At 46.1% G+C, this 16,554-nt stretch overlaps 1 long non-coding RNA gene across 2 annotated transcripts in view; it reads right to left on the reverse strand.

The window, feature by feature from the left end:
* The window catches only part of LOC148508998 (uncharacterized), a 162,556-nt gene extending 146,972 nt beyond the window's left edge, over positions 1 to 15,584 (reverse strand). For both annotated transcript variants that reach the window (XR_015869497.1, XR_015869496.1), the window contains exons 1-2: positions 15,396 to 15,584; positions 3,105 to 3,144 (exon numbers count right to left, since the gene is read on the reverse strand). This is a non-coding gene — a long non-coding RNA (uncharacterized LOC148508998). The remainder of the gene's footprint in view (positions 1 to 3,104; positions 3,145 to 15,395) is intronic.
* Between the last annotated feature and the right edge of the window lie 970 nt (positions 15,585 to 16,554).

Here is a 16,554-nt window from a genome sequence, read left to right on the forward strand (position 1 = left end):
AGCAAGAAAGAGGATACTAATATTTGTGTTCGGAGTACAGCATAGATAAGTGACTTTTCCATTGTTACATATATCCTCTGTGATCTATAATTAAAAAGTGCAGACAGTGTTACAGAAGGCCATTTTCCCAGCGTTTTGCCCATGCGCAGTGGGGAAATCCTGGTGACCTACACATGCGTAGTAGATTCTAGGCACAGACTAGTGCCCGGAGTCTACTGCTGCTGTCAGTGCACTGCCGGCCGCCAGGGAGAGAGGAAGGGGCCCCGGATGGAGAATGAACATGGGCCCCCTCCTCTTAAGACGCCCCTGACATCGCTTCTACACCAGCATACTCTATAGGAGTGTACACAAAGGCTGTTACATAGATAATATTGTTTATTATTATTATTAGGAGTTTTTAGGGATATTTGCGTACGAGCAGTAGCAACTCTGCGTACAATCGCTCAACTCTGTGAACATTGGCATTGCATGCAGCTCAGACTCAGGCCATATATGACCTTAGCATGTTTTAACACATAGGGGTATATTTACTAAATTGCAGGATTTTAGAAGTGAATATGTTGCTCATAACAACTGTAGCCTGGGTTTAAACTTAGGCTTAAACTATCGAGGGAATAGGGATCACCCTTTCTAGATATATAGGATTAAACCAGCACTATTATAGACAATATGTTATTCACTGTATATATTGTAATATATATGTTACCATGTGAAGTAAAAGTGTATTATTCCAGTAATGTAGTATAGGAGAGGTAATAATTGTATGTATATTTATGGATTATGTAAGCTTTACCTGGGACAGGAATGCCCAGGGTGTATCATTTCCACAGTGCATAGTATATTAATGGGTAGATGGGGGAACTCATGCAGTGAGAGCAGTGGCGTAAGTTCATGCCAGATGCCCGGAGGCAAGTTATAATTTGGTGCCCCCCTTCCGTCACAGCTGCTGACACTGTAATGTAGCAATTTGCATGTAGACAGGCTATAGACAGACAAAGGTGACATCTGATGGTCTGACATGGAGCTCTCCACTAGTATATGGTGGCTTCTCAGGTGCCGGGAAGGGGTTCCATGTATTGGGCTGCCGTGACAGTACTGTCCGGGTACATAGTAACTGCCCTAAGTGGGGTGAATATGTTGTGGACAATGGAGGAGGTGTCCCTTCAGAACTGGAGCCCGGTGGCAGGCACCTCCATTGTCTCCCATAGTTCTGCCCCTGAGTGAGAGAAGTTTCTAGTAATAGAGACATGAGTAGTGTCAGGTGGGCAGGCAAGTGACAGTTGAAAAGCGGAGCAGCCATTGGGTAGAGCAGACTGGCATTCCCCCTTCTGTATCCCCTGCTGTTGTCCTAGGCGCTGTGGCTGAACTATAATAGCAGCCGCCGGGTGACAGGAGATAGTGTTGCCTGTGAGGGTAAATCATTAGGATGCATAGCGCTGGTGAGCTCAGCACTTACCTTCAGAGGGTAAAGGCAGATGCACTGGCTGCAGATTTCCAAGTGGTCCGGGGGAGTTGGCTAAGAGGAGGGCCTGTCTCTTGGGAGGAGCTACGCAGTGTCCTGAGGTGACTGTGTGGAGGCCATTGACTGACAGTACCAGCGCAGCGCTGATCAGAAGGTCCAAGCTGCCTGGTTTGCCGTGGGTAAAATCCTGGTTAGTCTGAAGTGGTGAGAATACTAAACTCCAATTAGGGATCTGCTAAAGTCAATTTCCTATGCCCGGAGGCCCACTCATTACCATAATAAACTTTGAGTGGACCACCATAGAGAGACACAGCCAGTCAAGTATCAATACTAAGTACTGCCCTACCGCTGACCTAAGTGAGGGTGTCAGTATAGTGTGAACAATGCTTCAGTTACCCACCCCTGCTTGGTATGATATAGTGACAAATTCTACTCAAGAGCTTCGGTCCCTTTGAGTGTATACACAGCAGTGGAATAGTGATACAGACAAATGAGACTAGGACATTGGATTTGCTAGTAAGGGAGAAGGATTTCATTGCTACACACTCCTGGCATAGTTGTTTATGGAAAGCAAGTGTCTGTTAAGTTGTATCCATCTTAAACAGTTAATAACTGACATAAGGGAGAGTGTATCTGAAAAGACTAATTAGACATTGACATTTTTGTTGCAAAAGAAAGACAGCAATGTGGATTCAGATGTAAAGTTGCTCCAATCCTGGATAAATTGTCATCTATTCACCATCCAGTACAGGGGCGTTTCTAGAGAGGAGGGGTCCGTGTGCAGTCTCCGACACAGGCCCTCTCTTCTCTGTCCGGCAGCCCATTGAGCTGTGCGCGTCCAGCGCCGGAGTTATAGACTCTGGGCACTAGAGTGCGCCTATAGATTATATAGTATGCGCAGGTCACCAGGAAAATGGCCGCGATGGCCATTTTCCCTGTATTGTGAATGCGCAAACAATGGGAAAATGGCAGCAGCGACCATTTTTCAGTCGTTTTTAAAGCACCGGACCCCTGCGCCGATGTGGGACTCCGGAGAGGTAAGTAATACTATGGGTGCAGGGTGTGCGGTGCGGGGCCCCCTCATCCCAGGGGCCCGTGTTACCCGCACACCCTGCATCCATTATAGCTACGCCTCTGATCCAGTAGCATTATCAGAAGTACTACCCTTGAAATACTAGTACTCCACCAATACAAGGACAATAGAGGGTGTACTACATACTGTAGGACTACAAGTAGCTAATTTAATTTATTAATATAGCCCTTTTCATAGGTTGTTATAGTATATAAGTTCCCCGGATTGCCAATATTGTATAAAAGTGTTAAATATATGAATTTATGTGCAAAGTGATGTGTGAATAAATTATAACTTTGTATTGTTAAATAAGTTACCACATTAAGAGAGCAGAGGAAGTTGAAGGTATAACACTGCTCTATTATTAAAATATTAATTCTGACTGTTTAAGCTTGTAATACCGTTTTGTCAGTGAAATGTGATTGGGTTGGGTATTTACTGTATCTCTATATAGCCCGTACTACTTGATGCTGTAATTAAATGTTGGGTGATGATATACCTTTCTAATATTAAATAACATTCAGAAGATACTATTTAAGAGTGGTTTGTTTATACTATTTAAGAACTTACCTGGAAATGGAAAATGAACCCCGCCGTACAGTAATGATATCTACAGGGAAGAGACAGAAAAATATAATTATTTTGTTATCACAGAGTTATAAGGTTTACCTATTGTAACGATTTCATCCAAAATATACACCGTTCTTCACCACCCACAGCACATACGAGCGTGCAGGATGATGGTCGCGATGGTCTTGACCATCGCGACCATCGCCAGTGCGACCAGAAGCCTGTGGTCGGGTTTTTCAACCACAAGCCCTGGAGTGATTTTGGCTCTATCAGAGCCAAAATCACTCCCACTGACATCACTAGTGATGTCAGTGGGGCCGGCTTCTGATGGTAGGCGTTCCCTTGGGAACGCCTCTGTCTGGCAGGCACGCCCCCGACACGCCCACCAGAGGGGGCGTGCTGTCAATCAACATCGACAGCACGCCCCCTTTGATCAGACACAACGAGCCAAGGAAAGTCCTTCGCTCGTCGCGTCTGGCGCATGCGCACGACGGAGCTCACTCCGTCGTGTGCATGCGCAGTGCACACCATCGACCCACTTGCGAGCAGACAGCCGCTTGCGAGTGGGTCTGAATGAGGCCCTAAGTGAGCAAAAATATCCCTACCTGGGATATGTAATCACAAATATTAGTTTTTCCAATGGAGCAAATATGTTCAAGAACGCTATCCCCATGATTGCACTAGTTTGTCCTACCTCACCAGGAGACAGAGGAGAAGTATCTGTTATAGTGGGAACAAATACTTTTTTATTTAACATTAAAATTAGTGTAGAGAGCAATTTCATACACAGTTAAATGACAGGATAGACAATTGTTCAGAGAGGGATGGCATTTGTAATAAAATCTCTGGGACCGATGAGCCTTTACGAGTTGTAAAAGGAACAGAAAAGACTCAGGGCTTCATTCAGAGGCGGCCGTATGGTCTACGACCGCACGGCCGCCTCGATGTTTGTCCAGTGCGCATGCGGACGAGGGAGCCAGCTCCTTCGTGCGCATGCGTGAGACCCGCTACGACCGACAGCGCTGGTCGTAGCGGGTCTCTTTCCAAAGGGGGCGAGCTGTCGATGTTGATTGACAGCTCGCCCCGTTTGGAAGGCGGGCCGGGGGGGGTGGCAGCCCAAATGGAGGCGTTCCAATGGGAATGCCTACCGTTTGGGGGAGGCCCCACCGACATCACTAGTGATGTCAGTGGAGAGCTTCCGGCTCTGACCCTAGGGTCTCGTCGTAAGCCCCGATGGTCGCGATGGTCTTTGATCATCGTGACCATCACCCTAGCGGTCGTTAGAGCTGTTGGTGTAAACTCACAGCCTAACGACCGAAACAGAGGCGGGCGGTCAGGATGCAAGCGGCCGCCCAGTTTCTGAGCGACCGCTTGCATCTTCCGACCGCCTCTTTATGAGGGCCTCAGACTCATTCAAAGAGTTACTTCAACCATGTTTTCAAGGAAGTGATACTGACCTACCTAACCAAGAATGGTTGTTACATGAGATTCAAAACCGGCAACAAGCTTTCGCCCTAGGGGAATGGGACTTAGGTACTGCGACTGATGTAGAACACCATATTAAACTAATCGATAATACTCCTTTTCGTGAAAGATCTTGTAGACTGGAGCCATTCGACTTCAAAGAAGTAAGACAACATCTTCGTAAATTGCTAGAAAATCAAGTGATAGCAGATTCCGAAAGTCCGTATGCCTCTCCCATTGTTGTAGCCAAAAATAAATCCGAAGAAATAATATTATGTATCGACTATAGGACCTTGAATAATTGCACTATCCTGGACCAGTATACTGTGCCTAAAGTGGACGAGGCTCTCGACTGTTTACAGGGAAGGAACTGGTTTTCCGTTTTGGATCTAAGGTGTTGATATTACCAAATACTCATGAATACGGATGATCGCTAGAAGACTGCTTTTATTTGTCCTATTGGTTTCTTTGAATTTCTGAAAATTCCGCAGGGTATAAAAGGGGCCCCTGCTACATTTCAACGTACCATGGAAAAAACAATAGGCGACATGTGCTATCGAGAAGTGTTAGTCTATCTAGATGACATCATCGCCCTAAGAGGGCTCTCGCTTCTTGCTCCAAGCGACTGGCCCTTCACCCGGCCTGCGCGCGACCCGCTCCGGGGACAGTGGCAGGTGGGGAGTTTGACTGGGGCGGTACAAACCGTAATGCAGGTGTCCTAAGGCGAGCTCAGGGAGGACAGAAACCTCCCGTGGAGCAGAAGGGCAAAATAGCTGCTAAATAGCATTTTTCTATCATATTCGGGAAAACATTGAAGGAGCACGATATCCGTCTTCTTAAAGTCTTGGATAGATTGAAAAATCGGGGGTTGAAGTTGTCCATTGATAAGAGCAAGTTTTGTCAACCCGCCATGAAGTGAACATTGGCCTTGTCCCATTAACCTTAAAGAGCTGAGGTCATTTTTGGGGTTTTGTGGTTACTATAGGAAATTTGTTCCTCAGTACTCTAAAATTGCCAAACCCTTAACGGAGTTTGGAGATAGGTGGAATGCAGAGTGTGACAAGGCATTTAAAAAATTAAAACAGCTCCTCACAGAAGCACCAGTATTGGCCTATGCTAACCCCAATCTTCCCTATGAAGTTCATGTAGATGCTTCCTATAAAGGATTAGGAGCAGTATTATATCAACAGATGGAGGATCACGTGAAACCTATTTCGTATGTCAGTAGGGGACTTTCCTGCAGTGAAAAACGATATCCAGTGCACAAATTGAAAGTTTAAGCTCTAAAATGGTCTGTAGTGGACAAATTTCATGATTATCTGTATGGAGTTACCTTTACAGTACATACCAAAAATAATACTCTAACTTATGTTAGCATTACTGCTAAGTTGGATGCTACAGGACATCGGTGGTTAGCAGCCTTGTCTAAATATCACTTTCACCTTAAGTATAAGCCAGGCATAAATAATGTGGATGCGGATGCCCTGTCAAGACAACCCTATTCGGAAGTTCCCTCCATGAATGAAGAGTGGATTGAAATACCTGCAGCTTCTGTACAAGGATTATGTCAACAAATATCTTGCTTCTCCACTGCCGAGCAAGAAATAATTAGTGCTTTTGGAGCTGCTGAGTATTGTTAGTTGACTAAGGCTGATTTAGGGGGGCTGGAAATTCTTTCTAAAGAAAAGATGGCAAAGGACCAACGCAGAGACCCACCTCTTAGCCATGTCATCGATAGCATGGAAGGAAAGCCCTCTCGGCCTATCTCAATTGAAAGGAAAGAGATTGTGAAAGTTCTGTACAAACAACGAACCAAACTCATATTAAAGTCAAACATTTTATACCGCAAGACTCAACTCACTACTGGGAAATACAGATTTCAACTTGTGTTACCCTACAAATATCAAGAGACTGTTCTAACCGCTTTGTAAGATCAACATTAATTGTGGATAGGTTCTACTGGCCCTATATGAACTGTGATATAGAAACCCATTGTAAGACTTGTGAAAATTGTTTGTTAAGAAAGACTCTGCCAACTCATTCAGCACCCCTAGTGAATATAAGCAGCACTGGTCCAATGGATCTCATATGCATTGATTTTCTATTTCTTGAAGGTCCCAAGGGGAAAGAGGGTCAAATACTAGTTGTAGAACTGCGCTGGTACTGTCAGTCAATGGCCTCTGCACAGTCACCTCAGGACACTGCGTAGCTCCTCCCCAGAGACAGGCCCTCCTCTTAGCCAACTCCCCCGGACCACTTGGAAATCTGCAGCCAGCGCGTCCGCCTTTACCCTCTGAAGGTAAGTGCAGAGCTCACCAGCGCTATGCGTCCTAATGATTTACACTCAAAGGCAACACTATCTCCCGTCACCCGGCGGCTGCTATTATAGTTCAGCCACAGCGCCTAGGACAACAGCAGGGGACACAGAAGGGGGAATGCCAGTCTGCTCTACCCAATGACTGCTCCGCTTTTCAACTGTCACTTGCCTGCCCACCTGACACTACTCATGTCTCTAATACTAGAAACTTCTCTCACAGCACGAGTCCCCCCATCTACCCATTAATATACTATGCACTGTGGAAATTAAACACCCTGGGCGCAATCGGTATGAATCGGTTCAAATCCCAACAGCGGCTGGCTGACATGGCTGAAAATCCCGATCGTCCCAAGGTAAGTATTAACTAACCTAACCTCCCCCCCAAACCCTCCTTAGGGGTGCCTAACCCTAACCTTTCCCCAGTGCCCAACCCTAATCCCCCCTGTAAGTGCCTAAACCTAACCCCCCCTTCCCCGCTACCTAAACCTAAGTCCCTAACCTCCCGGGGGAGTGCCTAACCCCAAGTCCCCCCCTGGGAGCCCTAAACCTAACCTTTCCCCCCCCCCCGGGTGGCTGTTGCAGCGGCGCCCGGCATCACTTCGATCTAGATTTAGACGCCGGTCATTTAACCCTCGCCGGAATAAAGCAGTCGGGAAGCCGCCTGTTGGGATTACATCCGCCAGCTTCTCGACTGCATACCCCCTGGGCATACCTGTCCCAGGTAAAGCTTACAGAATCCATAAATACAATATACATACAATTATTACCTCCCCTATACTACATTACTGGAATAAATATACACTTTTACTTCACATGGTACATATATATTACAATATATACAGTGAATAACATATTGTCTATAATAGTGCTGGTTTAATCCTATTTATCTAGATAGGGTGATCCCTATTGCCTCGATAGTTTAAGCCTAGGTTTAAATCCAGGCTACACAATCAGATTCTAGCTATTATCTTCTAGAAGGTGCTAGATAAATGTTAAATAGAATATGATTGGTTGCTATGGGCAATGGCCCTGATTCAGAGCCGGACGCTCTGACCAGAGCGCTCGCTCTGAATCAGGGCCCTCCTCCATTAATATGGAGCGTCCTCCTGGACGCTCGTATAGCTGTGGGTCACCACCCACAGCATATACGAGCGTGCAACAAGATGGTCGCGATGGTCTTGACCATCGCGACCATCAGACTTGCGAGTGAAACCCTGTGGTCGGGTTTCTCAACCACAAGCCCTGGAGTGATTTTGGCTCTATCAGAGCCAAAATCACTGGCACTGACATCACTAGTGATGTCAGTGGGGCCGTCTTCAGACGGTAGGCGTTCCCATGGGAACGCCTCCGCCTGGCAGGCACGCCCCCGGCAAGCCCACCAAAGCCCACATGGACAGCACGCCCCCTTTGGTGCGAGACCTGGAGCGATGGAAAGTCCTTCGTTCGCCGGGTCTCGCGCATGCGCACGACGGAGCTCCCTCCGTCGTGCGCATGCGCAGCGGGGACCATCGACCCACTTGTGAGCGGACTGCCGCTCGCGAGTGGGTCTGAATGACCCCCAATATCTCTACTTCTAAAAAAAAGCACTTTAGTATATATACCCCATATACATCTTCCTTGGCACCTACATTCTACTGTATTAAAAACAAAAAGGATCAAAACAACTGAACAATGAATATAATATCTGTTCTAGCGTTTAAGGTATTCAATCGTATTAATGATAATTAGAATGTAAAATCATGTTTCAGAAGGTTTTTATTAAAAGTTGGATCGCTATAAATGTTTAAACATTGTACTATTTTCAGCTGTTATGAGGAGTAACCATCAGCCCATAGAGCATTACTGATTTCTGGAACGTTTTGTTTCCATTAAAGTTTCAGGAAGACCATTGATATTTTCACCCCATAAAATGGAATACTGGGAGACACAACGGCAGTCATGAGACAGAGCCAGCATCAGACTTGGAGTGGTTAGATTGCCCCTAGAGGCAAGTTATATGTGTACATGGCAGTCTCAGACTGATCCATTTAATAAGGAATAAAATGTTTATTGCTCTCAAAGGGTTAGACTGGCAAGCAGTGATATTGCAATTAGCAAAAAGTAGTCATACAGGAAATAAATAATGGTTTGACATACACTGTAGTGCTTTGTAAATTGCAGAACTATATAGGCCTAATGTACTGTAGGAAGCTATACAAAAGTTTATGAGCTTTTTCTGGTATTTGGATGCTCCTTTAATGAAGCATTTCTCCTTTACCAAGATGGCCGCTATTAGGTCTTCAGCACATGAGCGGTGCCATCTTGGCACTGTGTTAAAGCGCCACAGTACAGCTCTGGGGTGACCCTACCATATCCTGCATATTAATGTAGAAACAAGAGGGGTGATTCCGCACCAGTGCTGTCTTGTAGTATAAATAATATTATTTTAATGATAAAGATGCCAACTATACTGCATACATTATGGCAAATTCAACTGCCTATTTTTACTTATCTGTTGGAGGTGCACCATAGAATCAGCAATGTCAGTAGGATTGCTAAAGTAAAGAAAGAGAACTCTTTTTTGGTGCACTCATAAGAAAAACATTATTGTTTGAAAATGAACTTGGCAGGATGTACTAAGGTTGCGGTGACCATTCTGCCAGTCACCGCAACCTTACTAATCGCATATGTACTAACATATGTGATTAGTATCGCAAAGGACAGCTCTTACGATAAGAGCTGCCCTTTGTGAAGCAGCAGATGCCGAGTGAGGGGGTCTCCGTGGGAGCCCGCCCCTTCTGAACCCCGGGAGCTTCCTGCTGATGACCTGTGCAGGAAGCCCCAGGTTCCTCCTCCTCCTCCTCCCTGTACCCGGAAGAAGATTAGGAGTAAGAGGAATTGGAGAACCAAGCAGGAGCATGGGATGGCAACCATGGAGAGCAGCTGAGTGGGGGCCAGTGCTGGGTGGCAGTGGGGCGGCGAAGCATTAGGTGTGCAGTGCCGTAAGAAGCCCATAGACTTCTATAAGGTAACGCCAGGTTTTTCCTGCGTTACCCTCCGCACCGATAAAAGAGTGGCCGGGGCTTAGTACATATGGAAATGCGGTAAAAACCCCGAAAATTGGGTTTTTACCGCATTTTTCCTTTAGTACATCCCACCCAATAAATTATTTTAAAACAATTCATTGTGTCTATGTAATCCTTACATGTATTAATCATATCACATATTATATCACAAATATTGTAATAATTATATCACAAATATTGTAATCATTAATTAAATCACAAAGTGAACACTTACTGTATATATCAAGATACACCGAAAAAGGACTAGGTCTGTAGTTAGGGAAATTATCTACAAATATTCCTCCTTCTCAAATAATTGGTTCAAAATGTACTCAGCAGCATAAGAACTTGGACTTGGGGGATATAATTATAATTTTATGATATAGTTTGTAACCTGTAATAAGTTGATGTTACATAGATGGAGCTTTTGGGGAGAAAAATCAAAGAAAATAAGGACTTGTAATTGCTCTCGCTGTTAAAGATGATAATTTCTCATATAACGGTTGTTCTCTCAAAAGGTCACACTTATCCTATATCCGTGTCATCAATAATGGATACCCAATCTTGAGGACATGCCTTTAGCCTGAGAATGGGGAAAAGAGCATCTTCACCGTGGTCCTGGTCTGTGCAAGGCCCGGGCAAATGGAGCCAAGATCAGAGATACATAACTGTGGACACAGTATTTTTTGATCCCCCACACACCTCTCTCTGCATCTCTTCTTTCGAGAGGACTCTCATTGGAACCATGAACAGTGTAAACCGTGTGCTAGCATATTGCTAACAGGACACAGGGGCTGATTCAGACCCGCTCGCGAGCGCAGGACGCTCGCAAGTGGGTCGATGGTGCCGAATTGCGCATGCGCACGACGGAGGGGAAGCAATCGGGAAGCCCACTGCCTAAATACCGGCAGCCGGCTTCCCGACTGTCATATCCCGGTAAGGGTGAAATGCCGGGCGTCTAGATGTAGACGCCCGCATTTCCCTGACACCGGGAGACCGGCGCCCGGCATCCCGATCGTAGTGATGCCGGGCGCCTCGAGCGGACAGCCGCGGGGGGGGGAGGGTTAGGTTTAGGGCTCCCGGGGGGGACTTAGGGTTAGGCACCCCCCCCGGGAGGGTTAGGCTAGGCTCCCCCGGGGGGGGACTTAGGCTTAGGCACCCCCGGGGGGGGACAGGCTTAGGCACCCCCCCGGGGGATTTAGGTTTAGGCAGCGGGGAAGGGGGTGGTTAGGGATAGGCACTTAGAGGGGGGATTAGGGTTAGGCACTTGGGGGGGGAAGTTATCCACGATCGGGATTTCCAGCGCTGTCGGGCTTCCGCTGCTCGGAACTCTGCTGATGTCGGCCTGCCGCTGACGGGAATCCTGACGGAGGGAGCTCCGTCGTGCGCATGCGCGAGACCCGAATAACGACAGCCAAGCCGTCGTTATGGGTTTCGCACCAAAGGGGGCGTGCTGTCGATGGTGACTGACAGCACGCCCCCTTTGGTCGGCGTGCCGGGGGCGTGGCTGCCAGACGGAGGCATTCCCATGGGAACGCCTACCGTCTGAGTCCGGCCCCACTAACATCAATAGTGATGTCAGTGGAAGTGATTTTGGCTCTGATAGAGCCAAAATCACTCCAGGGCTTGAGGTCACCGAGACCCTACCGCAGGGTCTCGTCGCAAGCCCGATGGATGCTCGCTATAACTGTGGGTGGTAACCCACAGTTATGCGAGTGTCCATGGGGCCGCTCCAAGTTGAAGGAGGAGGGCCCTGATTCAGAGCGAGCGCTCTGGTCAGAGCGTTCGGCTCTGAATCAGGCCCACTGTTTCAGGATATCCTCAGCAGCAGATCCACTCACTCATTTACTACATTCATAGTAAAGTGCAGACACCTTGCGCTCTCACCATCTTGTCCACTGTCTTTGACAAACAAGGAGGCAGTAGCAACAAGGTCGCAGTGCGCTCGCCCTGACTACTGACATATCTTTCTCTCCCACACATATGTAAAGCCGCAACCATTCACACACGGGTTATACAAATAACCACTAAGACGTCTATATTAGATACTATGCATATAACTATGTATGTTTAAAAAACCTTACAACACATCAGATATTGTTTGAAACAAGTTCATTTTCAATGTTACATGGGTGTTCATTAGACTACTTGTTCAGAATATAAGCCAATGTTAAACAATTTGTAAATGCGAATATGGAACATCTGGGAGATGCAGGTTTACAAAATACATCACACCTACTTGCAATTATTTTGCTGATATGTGATATTTTTTGTCATAGCTCCGCCCTCTGACGTCAGATGCTGCCGAGCGGCGCCTTTAGTATGGCAACGGCGGTCAATAGAAGAGGACGTCGCTTAAGTGGACCGGCTGCCACCGAATAGGCCGGAAGATGCCGCAGGTTGCAGGAAACAATGAGCTAATGATGCTCCCAACTGCAGCCTCTCCCAATTTACTGATAGACGACCTTGGTCACTGGTAATCTACCACTCTTCCTCCCTAGTCCACTAGGTTTCGGGCATTAGGCCTGTGGGTGCAATCAGGCCACAGGCTTGTGGGGCATGTTAGGCAGGCAGATTGCCCATGCCACAAGTAAAAGTGACTCTGGGCATTATGCCCGAGTCTCTTTATGTGCCCTAAGGTAGGCAGGCAATAGCCTTAACCCCTGGTGAGTGGTTTGGCATTAGGCACACTCTTTAGTAACAGATAGAGGGGCCCTTACTGTGTAGCATAATGTGTATAAGGGGTACTACTGTGTGGCATGATGTGAATAAGGGGTTCTATGTGGCATAATGTGTATAAGGGGTACTACTGTGTGGCATGATGTGAATAAGGGGTTCTATGTGGCATAATGTGTATAAGGGGTACTACTGTGTGGCATGATGTGAATAAGGGGTTCAATGTGGCATAATGTGTATAAGGGGAACTACTGTGTGGCATAAGGTGAATAAGGGGCTCTAATGTGTGACATAAGGTGAATAAGGGGCTCTAATGTGTGGCATAATGTGTATAAGGGGTACTACTGTGTGGCATAATGTGTATAAGGGGTACTACTCTGTGGCATAATGTGTATAAGGGGTACTACTGTGTGGCATAATGGCATAATGTGTATGAGGGGTACTACTCTATGGAATAATGTGTATAAGGGGCACTACTACTGTGTGGCATAATGTGTATAAGAGGTACTACTGTGTGGCATAATATGAATAAAAGGCTCTATGTGGCATAATGTGTATAAGGGGCTCCACTGTGTGGCATAAAGTGAAAAAGGGGCTTCACTGTGTGGCATAATGTGTATAAGGGGCTTTTCTGTGTGGCATAACATGAAAAAGTGGTAAATATGAGACATATCAAGAGAACATATTTGTAGATGGGAGCAAATTTATAGTTTGCAGATGGGCGCCAAACACTCTAGCACCATCCCTGCCTGCATGCAACAAAACAACTTACAGCTGCAACCCTTTAATTTACAACATGATTTAGCCAGGTATTTCAGCTTGTTCACACTTAAATGCTTACATTGTGTAGTAATTTAATAGCTTTCTGTGTCAACTGTGAACTCAAACTTTGAACTTGAACAGTAGTGTTCAAATAAACAAAAAAAATAAAATGCTATGAAATGTCAGAGGCAACGCAGGATTCTCAGAGAGGGGTTTCCATTATATATGTCTACAAACACACACACACACATATATATATATATATATGTGTATATATGTGTGTGTGTTGCGTAACTAGGGTATTTGGAGCCCAGGGCAAGTTAAACAACAGAGCACCCCCCAAGTAGGTGCACATGATGGAGGCCCCCAGTAGTAGTCCTCCCTATGTTGTGCCCCTTATATAGTGTCCCCAGTAGTAGTCCCCCAGTAGTGCCCCTCATATAGTGCCCCCAGTAGTAGTCCCCCAGTAGTGCCCCTCATATAGTGCCCCCAGTAGTAGTCCCCCCTATGCAGTGCCCCCAGTAGTGCCCCTATGCAGTGCCCCCAGTAGTAGTCCTCCCTATGTAGTGCCCCTTATATAGTGCTCCCAGTACTAGTAGTCCCCTATGCAGTGCTCAAAGTGGTAGTCCACCCTATGCAGTGCCCCTTATATAGTGCACCAGTAGTGCCCCCCCAGCAGTGCCAGTGCCCCCAGTAGTAGTCCCCCCTATGCAGTGCCCCTTATATAGTGTCCCAGTAGTGCCCCCCCCAGCAGTGCCAGTGCCCCCAGTAGTGGTCCCCTTTTGCAGTGTCCCCAGTGGTGCCCCTTATATAGTGCCCCCCCAGCTGTGTCCCCAGTAGTGCCTCTCCCCAGCAGTGGTTCCCCCCTGATGTGCCTCCTCCACAGTGCCCCTTACATACACAACGAAAAAGACGTTATGACGTCTCTCCCATCAGCCACTGCGGGAGCTGTAAGGTGGAGCCCGGCTCTGGCAGTGCCTCCCACCATCTAGCTCCCTCTGGGAGGGCTGTGAGCATGGCGCACTGCCCGTCTACTGCCGATTCAGCTGCCAACGCTTTCTCGTCAGGTGATATGAAAGCACCTGATGCGGAAACGCTAACGTGAACAGGCAGCGCCGATCGTGTGTGGCCTGGGGATGGTGCAGAGATGGGGACAAGGCTGTCTCCATCTCTGAAGAAAAAAAAATTGGTGGGTCAGGGGGGGTTTCTGGGTACTTACTTACAAACCCCCCCTCCATGCGCTAGTGCATGTAGCCCTTTAAGTTCTATCAAGCATCATTTCATAGTTTATTTTATTTCTTTTTAAACCAAACTTTTCCATAAATAATGATCGCACAGTAAGTCCATTGAATCAGCCCAATTTGATCCAATTTCCAACTTGCAATAAAGTTAAACATTTTATCTGGACCAAAGTATTCCCTGTTCAAACATTACAGCAGCCATCTGGTCACAATCGCTGTGGCCAATGGGCCTGATTCAGCAAGGATCGCTGATGCAAATGCGGCTGCAATCACGCACGCAGTTCTGCTGCGAAAGTATGCTAATATTTACAATCGCAAAGCACTCGCACAAATAAAATGCAGACGCCCACTTCCCCTCCTGCACATCCGTAATACCTTGCAATCCTGCCAAAACATCGGTAACATCGAAGTACATCGTAGCCACCTGCACATTTAAGGCAGGTCTGACCCTACCACTAAATTGCTAACTTTTCTGGGCGCAGTGAGAGCTCAAGCTGCGTATGCCATCGCAGTGGCTAATTTATGCACACCCATGCAACGGCGTTCAAACGCACTGGCACGCTTGCGTTTCTTGCTGAATCAGGCCCAATGTACATTAAAATGACTACCAAGCCGCTTAAGTCATACAACATCTTCAGCACACAGTAACAGTATTTATTTAAGATAACCATGTACTAAGAATTATTAATTCTGACACTTCCAGCATTTTTCCAATTTCCGCATTTGTGTTCTATCAGTGACAGTGCTGTGAACAGGCCACCTATAAATATGTTTAGTAATAACTTACAGTACAACTGGTTGCAGATTGAACACAGCACAACAGTCCCTGGGGTGTGCTGTTTGGATGAGCTTGCTGGCTTATACTAATTCCCTTTATGTTGAGTGAACCTCTTCACCTTCCTGTGCAGCATGTTCCTTGTTTGTTTCTCAAGGGGAAATCTTTGGCCTACAGATCCTTGCACTGAACTTAGCTGACTACAACGTTCAGCTGTTTAGTCTGTGGATTACACATAGGAAGCAGACATACAGGATGTGATTCAGGACTAATCAGGCTGCTCCAGAAATACATGTTATTCTACTGAACATGAACTTATGTTACACATCAAATTTAATGGCAGGAAGGTACGTAGCAACGAGTCGCACTCGTACTTAAGTGCTCTTCAGCAGAGAGCAGCGCAATTTAGTGTAATGTTTCATTCTGATCCATTTTCCCATGATAGCACCAGAGATGGGCTCATGTCAGAATCATCCCATTAAAAAACTTCTTCCAGATTTGCCGTCTTTTGTGCAGTCAGCCACCAGACAGGAAGGGCCGAGGTCACGTCACTACATCACACGTCTGCCTCGGTCATCGCTACAAATTATTTGACAGGAAATAAAGCAGATGGAGGAAAATCTAAATGGTTGTACACAAAACAGACAAAAGGAAAAGATGGATCTCATCTGTTGTGCGAATTAAAAGAGAAACAAATAGTAAAACATTGAAACAGATGGCTAAGAAACACTTGGAAATCAGGACTAAAAGGCCAAACACACTTCATGTTTTCTTATTCCAAAAATGGTCTGTGCAAAATATTTCTTAGATGCTGGTGGTTGCATCAGTGACTAATATATTACATATCTGATTTCTAACATTTGCCCACGCATTTATTTATATAGCACATCATATTATACAGTGCTATACAGAATTTTTTTTTTTTTAATCATTCACATCATCCCACTGAAACTGACCAGATAAATGCATTAACATTATCATACCTATCATATCAGTATGTGTTTATACTGTGGGATGAAACCCATGCAAACACAGGGGGGGCAGATGTACTAAGCTCTGGAATGTGATAAATTGGAAAATGATAAACTACCAACCAATCAGCTCCTGTTATTTTTTCAAGCATAACATGACAGTTAAGAGCTGAATGCCTGGTAGTTTGTCACTTTCCAAT

This window comes from Taudactylus pleione, unplaced genomic scaffold, assembly GCF_031769625.1.
Source record: "Taudactylus pleione unplaced genomic scaffold, aTauple2 ptg000333l, whole genome shotgun sequence".
In the NCBI taxonomy this organism is placed as follows: Eukaryota; Metazoa; Chordata; class Amphibia; order Anura; family Myobatrachidae; genus Taudactylus; species Taudactylus pleione.